The following is a 6,872-nucleotide window of genomic DNA, read 5'->3' as shown; positions in this document are numbered from 1 at the left end:
TGTACAACTATGCAGCTTTCATAAGATAACACCCCAAAACTTTTGTGGCAGAAGTGGAGAATTGGAAGTTTGCAGTTAGCTCTCTGATCTTTATCTAGCTTCCCTGCAGAAACAATCACTGTCCTCTCAACTAGTTTGGAGCGGCAGATTTTGAATTAGATCTGTTCCTTTGAAGGGATTAATGTTCCCAGTCCTCTCCCACGGCTTTACACACAGTCATGAGGGAGAAGGGGTGGGAGAGGGGGTCCTGCTGGGCTGCACTGGAGCCTTGTTAAACTACAATGCTAGTTGCAGAAGACGTGAAAAACAAGAAGATCAGCCTTGTTTACATCAAGCTATGGCAGATGCAGTTTCTCGTTTGTGTTGAAAAATAAAAATAAATAAAAATCAGCAAACAAGGAAGTCCTTGTTTTGGCGTCACAGTCAACCATTATTTTTTAAAGTTTATCCAAGTTGGGATGCACAATGCTTTAAGCTTTATCATCAATTTTAAATGTATTTCAAAAATCTAACTAGATAAGAGGGGATTACTGTAGAATAAAAAAGGTGCCCTGTCATTATTTGTTACTAAAATATGCAAGAAAAACAGGTTTCCACAAGTTAAAAGTTTTAAAGATGATCACAGTCATCGTCATTGTTCGCTTGAGGTTGTCCGTGCATCACTGTGTCCGTCTTTGGAGGCAAACTCTGGCTGAGACACTAAAAGCTGAACCCCCTGCTGCTCCAAATTTAGGTGAAATCCATCAAAAGTGGGGTAGGAGTAAGTTCTTCTACCTACTCTATTTTAAACATGGAAAGAAATGTAATCTATGAAAATGTGACTTCCTAATATTTTAAATAAGTTGGATCGTGTTTAAAATAAACCTGAGCTTACAACTCAAAAAAAGCCATAATTTCTTGTACCTTTCATGATGTCATCAACCTAAATACAAAGAAGGCAGAATATTCCTCTTCAGTTGACATTTTAACAACTTATTTTGTGAAGTCCTACAGATACACATTTGTTCATTTAAAACATGTACAACCTGGTAGTCTCTGAAAGGTACTGTAAAAAACAAAAAACAAAAGTTTCATCAAAAAACAGTCCGTGGTCATGAGAGATGCTTTTCTGTACATATTAGAAACTTCCCTGCTTGAACTTGTTAGATTTAGATGAATGGAGCATCAGCAGAGTCCTGCAGAACTTGCTGGAAATCATTGAAGTATTTCTGGTGTATTTAAGCTGAGAAAACCTCCAAACACCATATTTGCCCAATTTGAACCCAAAGCTTCAGGCTTGTCATGGTGTGTTTTCAGGATGTCATGTGATGTTTGTGCTTAAGTATTATACAATACTAATATTATCATATTACTTACTAAATACACATAGTTTCCAAAAATCGGAGTTTGCAGAAGCTTTTCGAATTTTAATGTCAATGTGTTAGATTTCTTACTTGAGGGTCTCCTTTGGCCTGTGCAAATTATTGTCCAGAGTCTTCTGGTGGTGGATGGACATCAGTGTCTTGTCTAAATTGACAGCAGCTGTGAAAGTGTGGCTATGTGACACAACTGAAAAACTTCTAAACAGAGATTACTATATTTTTCCCCACTGGTTTGCATTGATTCCAACTTCGTTTACTGTTTTTCAGCCAACAATGCTAAACTGGTATGCAAGTCCTCAGACTCAACAAAGATAAGAGAGAGCCTCAGAAAACAGAATCACATATTTTCCCATCTTCTCTGAAATTTGTGTAGGAGCCGCAACAAGCTGTCAGTTTTTCTGCTTCGAGGTTTAAATGTCAGATAAATGTCTTATGCAGTAATCTGCTCTTTCATGTCAAAGCAGCAAACTGTTAAAGCGGAGGGAGGGAGCCCACTGGAAAACAAAATCATTTTTTGTTTGTTATTCATTAAAATGCACATATACGCTCTTGATTTCCGGTGCACTTCTCCAAAAAAAATCAGCTGTACATCCAGGCTGTCCAGACATGCAAGACAAATTTCACTCATAGGTGATTTCTGTGAGCTGTAAGCATTAATAAATATTAATATCTTTCTTGGAGACGTTTGATAACCTCTTCATATAATCTCCAAGGTTTTAATGCACCTCAAAAGGACTCCAGGTAAGGGATGAATTTGATTGAGCAGGACTTTGTCAGAAATGACCATATGCTTGATTCACTGCATTTACTCACTCCAGACTGTTATTTTGTAGGCTTGAGCATTTTCCATTTCTCGGACATAAAATAACATGAATTATTTTATGATATTTTTTTTATATATGACATTTATTAAAGAAATGATCATGAAGGAAGTCCCACAGGTATTGATTGTCTGCTTGTGTACTGAAAGATGTGGATCAGTCAGAGCCACCTCGTATTTCACACAGCAGGAAGGAAATCTTAGGCTCAAGGCAAGCACGCTAAAAGCAGATTGGAGCAGTCAAAAGACTTCAATATGGACATAAAGATTGGAATAATTGTGTAGTGGAAGGAATTAATGCATGGTTTTCAACCCCTTTTTTTTTTACAAATAAAAAATCTGAAAAAGTGTGGCATGTATTTGTTTTCAGCCTTAAATATAGTATTCTGCGATCAAACTGGTTTCAAAAAGTCAATTGGTAAATAAATTCCACCAGAGTAGCGCCACAAACCTTCCATATTTATTTCTTAAAGATGTTGACCTTCATGTGGTTTTTGGTGTTGTGCCACTGTTCTCGCCTTGCAGCAAGAAGGTCCTAGATTCAAATCCCAGCCTGGGCCGACTTCCTCCAGTCCATAAACACTCATAGGTTAATGATTCTCTCTAAATTGGCCCTAAGAGTGACAGGTGTGTGTATTGTTGTCTATCCTGTGTGTCTCCATGTTGCCTTGAAATAAACTGGTGACCTACCCCGCTTCTCGCCCAGTGACTGCTGGACAATGCATGGATAAGTGGGAGTAGACGATGGATCGATGGATAATTTTTTCACTTTAAACTGACGTACCACTTTGTGTTTGTCTATCATTTTTTTTTAAAAAATCCCCTAAAATCTATTGCAGTTGATGTGTTAAAGTGACAAAATGCAGCAAAGTTTGATGGGTATTAATAGTGTAATGTATCCTGAAATGTGCGTGAGAGGAATAAAGTGCATTATGATAAATACAATCATTAAAAACAACAGGATTTTTAAAATATTTATTTGGCTCATAAAAAAACAGCAGCACACCTAGAAATAAATAAAAATTTACAGTAAGAGTCGCGTATTCTTCAGATGGGTTGGGTTTTGGTTCTGCTCCAGAACAAGGCAACCTAAAAGAAACAGAAGATAAGAGCGCAGCATCAATATTACTGTTAAACAACAAGTGAAAATCATACCACTTGTGACTATTGTTCCCATTCTGCAGCTGCATGGCTCACACTTCTACTTCTGTTCCACAAAGGACCAGTGAGGAAGTGCGAAGATCTTGACAGTTGGAGCAGACTGACAGCCAGGACTTCAGATTTGACAAGAGTTGTTGGGCAACGCCACAACACGAACCCTTTTCTAACTTTCCATATTCTCTGGACAGTTGGAGGGGGAAAAAAAAAAAAAAAAAACAGGTTCCACATCTGTCTCATGGAAGAGATTTCAGAGGCTGTGAGAGTGAGTGTGTGGGAGAGACAGAGACGGGGGAGAAGAGGGAGAGAGACGCTCGAGGCTACTGGGTACTTGAGCCGCTATAATGGTGTCTCGTATGAGAAAACATCTGTGAATTTCCTCAGTGATCTACAACAAAGTATAACTCAGAGCAGTCACTCAGCAGACCTTTGAAGTCGCTGTCTGACAGAAAGCTGCCATTGTTCGCAGCCCCCAACACACAGAAACTCCAACTTTGGTCTCACTAATTTTCCCTGCAACACGATACTACTCTTCTGCCGCCCCGGCCCCTCTCTGCTGAACCTATGAAGCCCAGGATCTCGCTGCATAAGAGCAAACAGCAAAGCCATGGCAATGTGCAGCGCCGGCCCCGGGTCACGTAAAGGCGGGACAGGTCATTTTACCTCCTCTCAGCCCACCCTGGCTGCGCTAATCCAGCATTAAAGAGGAAATCTCTGCCCCCTCTGTGATGATGTACAAAGTTCCTGCCTGCAGTGCTCTCTCAGGAAACATTACAATAAAAAGACATCACCTTCAAACTGAGATGTCACAGACGTAACAAGCCTCTGACGTTTTACTTCTCTCAGTGGCTAGGAGCAACAACACATTTTCACTCACGCTGTGTTATATTATTATACAGCACCTCGCAAATGTAACTTTTCCGCATTTTGTCACGTTGCAGCCGCACGATTCTGTGTGCTTCATTGAGATTTCATGAGCTACGCCAACACCAAGTGACGTGATTGCAAAGCGGAAAGGAAAGTGATAAATGCTTTGAAACATTTATTATAAGCACAAATTTGAAAAGTGTGGAATGCTTTCATATTCAACAAAGTACATTCTAAAATCTTTTTTTTTCTATGAAGCCCGACAAATTTCCCAGCTTATATTGAAGAAAGATATTCACACAGCATAATGCTGCCACCACCATGTTTCACTGTGGCTATTAAATGTCCAGGATTATGTCTTCAAATAAAGGTCAGGTTTGGATTGAGCAGGACTTATATTTCTAAATAAATTGCAGCTTGGGAAACTGAAATACCTTGGTGGAATGCTACTTGACACACTATTGGTTGGCCTTTGTAAACCAGCCAATCCAGGAGTGCCATTTATTTTCCTGGGCACTGATTGGCTGAACCCCCAAGAACAGTGAGGAGAAAGACTGTAGATGTTAACTTCTGGCGTAGTGCTAAGACTAATTTCAATGTGCGTATTAATGCATGTTTAGGTAAATTCGGCATGTAAATTACTAAAATTATAAGTTCTAAGCTTTTGAAGGGTATTTCAAGTATTTGCTGATTTTAGCCCCTCACAGGCGGCTGAGGTCCACAACTTTTGCGAACTACGGGAAAACAACTTTCATCTTTTTCTGCCTGCACCATGCACGGGAAAACTTAAAAAAAAAAGCTCCAAATGTACAAAAAAAAAAAAAAAAAAAATTCTTTTGACCTTTGCTGATTTTAATTGTTTCTCTGGGGTTTATTTTTTGGGAGGGAACATTTCGAATAACAAAGAAAACAGAGAAAAAAAATCACCAGTCCAATTTATTAAAGGCAAATAAGAGTCCTTAAGAGACAAACACAAAGTGGCCCTGAACAATGTGATTATAGGCCTTAACTAAGTTATGCCTTACAGAGGGCGTTCCACTGTGAAGCAATTTCCTTAACATTGCATGTGCATGTCAGTGTATATGTGTATGCAAGCAGATAAAAGAGAGAGGAAAGACACAGAAATCCCTATCAATAGCACTATCTAAATTTCTGTTCATGTGCTGCAGAAAGTTTTGTAGGCCTCACCTTTCTCTCGTTCAAAGAAAATGAATTTCCATTAGCCGTAAGCCATGATCACCAAAGGTAACAGAAATAAAAGCTTCAAATCACTTTGTGTCATGATTTTACATATGAGTTTCTCTATTTGAATTGAATCGCTGAAGTAAAATACATTAAGACAAACTTATTAAGTCGCACCGGTTCATGCGATGAAAGGTGGCTGTAATAAAAACAATGGACAATAAATATAAAATCTGCGCTGCAAAGGAAGGAAGTTTGGTCAAGCACCAGGTGAAATTTCCTGCTCCTGCTGGCGGTGGCCAAAAAGTGACAAGCTCTCTGTGATGCGTCCCAAACCGAAACAAGGCCGTGGTAATTCTCACACTGCACCCGGTCCAGCGTTTATTCAGCGGCAGCTGGTCCCACCATCTGGGACAGTAAAGCTGGGGCAAAACAAAACAGGGTCACACCTTCGGCCATGCCAAGTCTGCTTGTGCCCCTACCTCGTGTGCAAACTGAGAGGGGCTCATTTTAATTTCACGCTCTGATTTGTCAAAACCAATTCCAGCACCGGAGGCACAGAGAAAACTTTAAGACAATACATTTCACCGCATCACAGACTCCACATGCTGTTTCTGGTTTTCTGTGCAAACCTTTGTTTCACTGTATACTTTATTATTATTATTATTTAAAAAAAAAGTGGGAGGAAACTGGTTCCAGCTCTGTTTTACAAATGAAAAGGAGGCTGTAATTCTGACTAAAACATTCAGCCACCTCCAAGACGAGCAGCCGGGAAGCAACTCTTATCCCTGCACGCATGCGTTTTATATTCATGCAAATTTTCACAACAAAACAGCGCATAGAGCATCCTCAACAAACTGCAGGTGAGAGAAAGCTGAAACAAAAGCCACCGTAACCCTAATGGCATCCCTGGTCATTAAGCGGGCTTTGATGTATGTACTCAACAGAGTCTTTTATCTCGTTCTTCCTCCCCTCCTCTTAGTCTTTGTGTCTCAACCAGGCTCAACCAGTTTCTTTATTAATGCCGTCTTTAGGGAATGTCTCTCTTGCTCAGAGCCACCGACATGCGTCTGACATCTGATTGATGTTCATGTATCCATCATTAGGCAGCAAAGTGTCTCAAAGTGCGGCAAATGTTGACTTTGTACTGTTTTTAGCTATTTTCTTGTCCCCTTTAATTGATGTTTGCGAGGTTGGGAAAAAAAAGTGTAAAACAGGAACTTGTCCTAATTCTTTGCAATAAATACAAAGTGCCTTGTAAACATATTTACACCTCTTGAACTTTTTCACACTTTGTAGCGTTAAGACCTCAAAGTAGCATGTATTTTATTGGGATTTTAGTGGGAAGACCAACACAAAGTAGCACATAATTGTGAAGTGGAAGGAAAAGGATGCATGGTTCTCAGTTTTTTTTTTTTTTTTTTTTTTTTTTAATTTTGGAAAATGGGGAATACTTTTGTATTTTTGCCCCCCTTTTCTTTAAC

General features: G+C 39.4%; 1 protein-coding gene across 5 annotated transcripts in view; it reads right to left on the bottom strand.

Moving 5' to 3' along the window:
* Positions 1–3,141: 3,141 nt before the first annotated feature.
* The window catches only part of myo3b (myosin IIIB), an 86,065-nt gene continuing 82,334 nt past the window's right edge, over positions 3,142–6,872 (bottom strand). For all 5 annotated transcript variants that reach the window (XM_015045264.1, XM_015045273.1, XM_015045300.1 and 2 more), the window contains one exon: positions 3,142–3,270. The gene's annotated coding sequence lies outside the window, so the exon portion shown is untranslated. The remainder of the gene's footprint in view (positions 3,271–6,872) is intronic.

This window comes from Poecilia latipinna, unplaced genomic scaffold, assembly GCF_001443285.1.
Source record: "Poecilia latipinna isolate Pla-1442-1.1 unplaced genomic scaffold, P_latipinna-1.0 Scaffold37, whole genome shotgun sequence".
NCBI lineage: Eukaryota > Metazoa > Chordata > Actinopteri > Cyprinodontiformes > Poeciliidae > Poecilia > Poecilia latipinna.
Note: the sequence above shows the minus strand (reverse complement) of the source record. Positions and strands in the feature narration are given on the sequence as shown.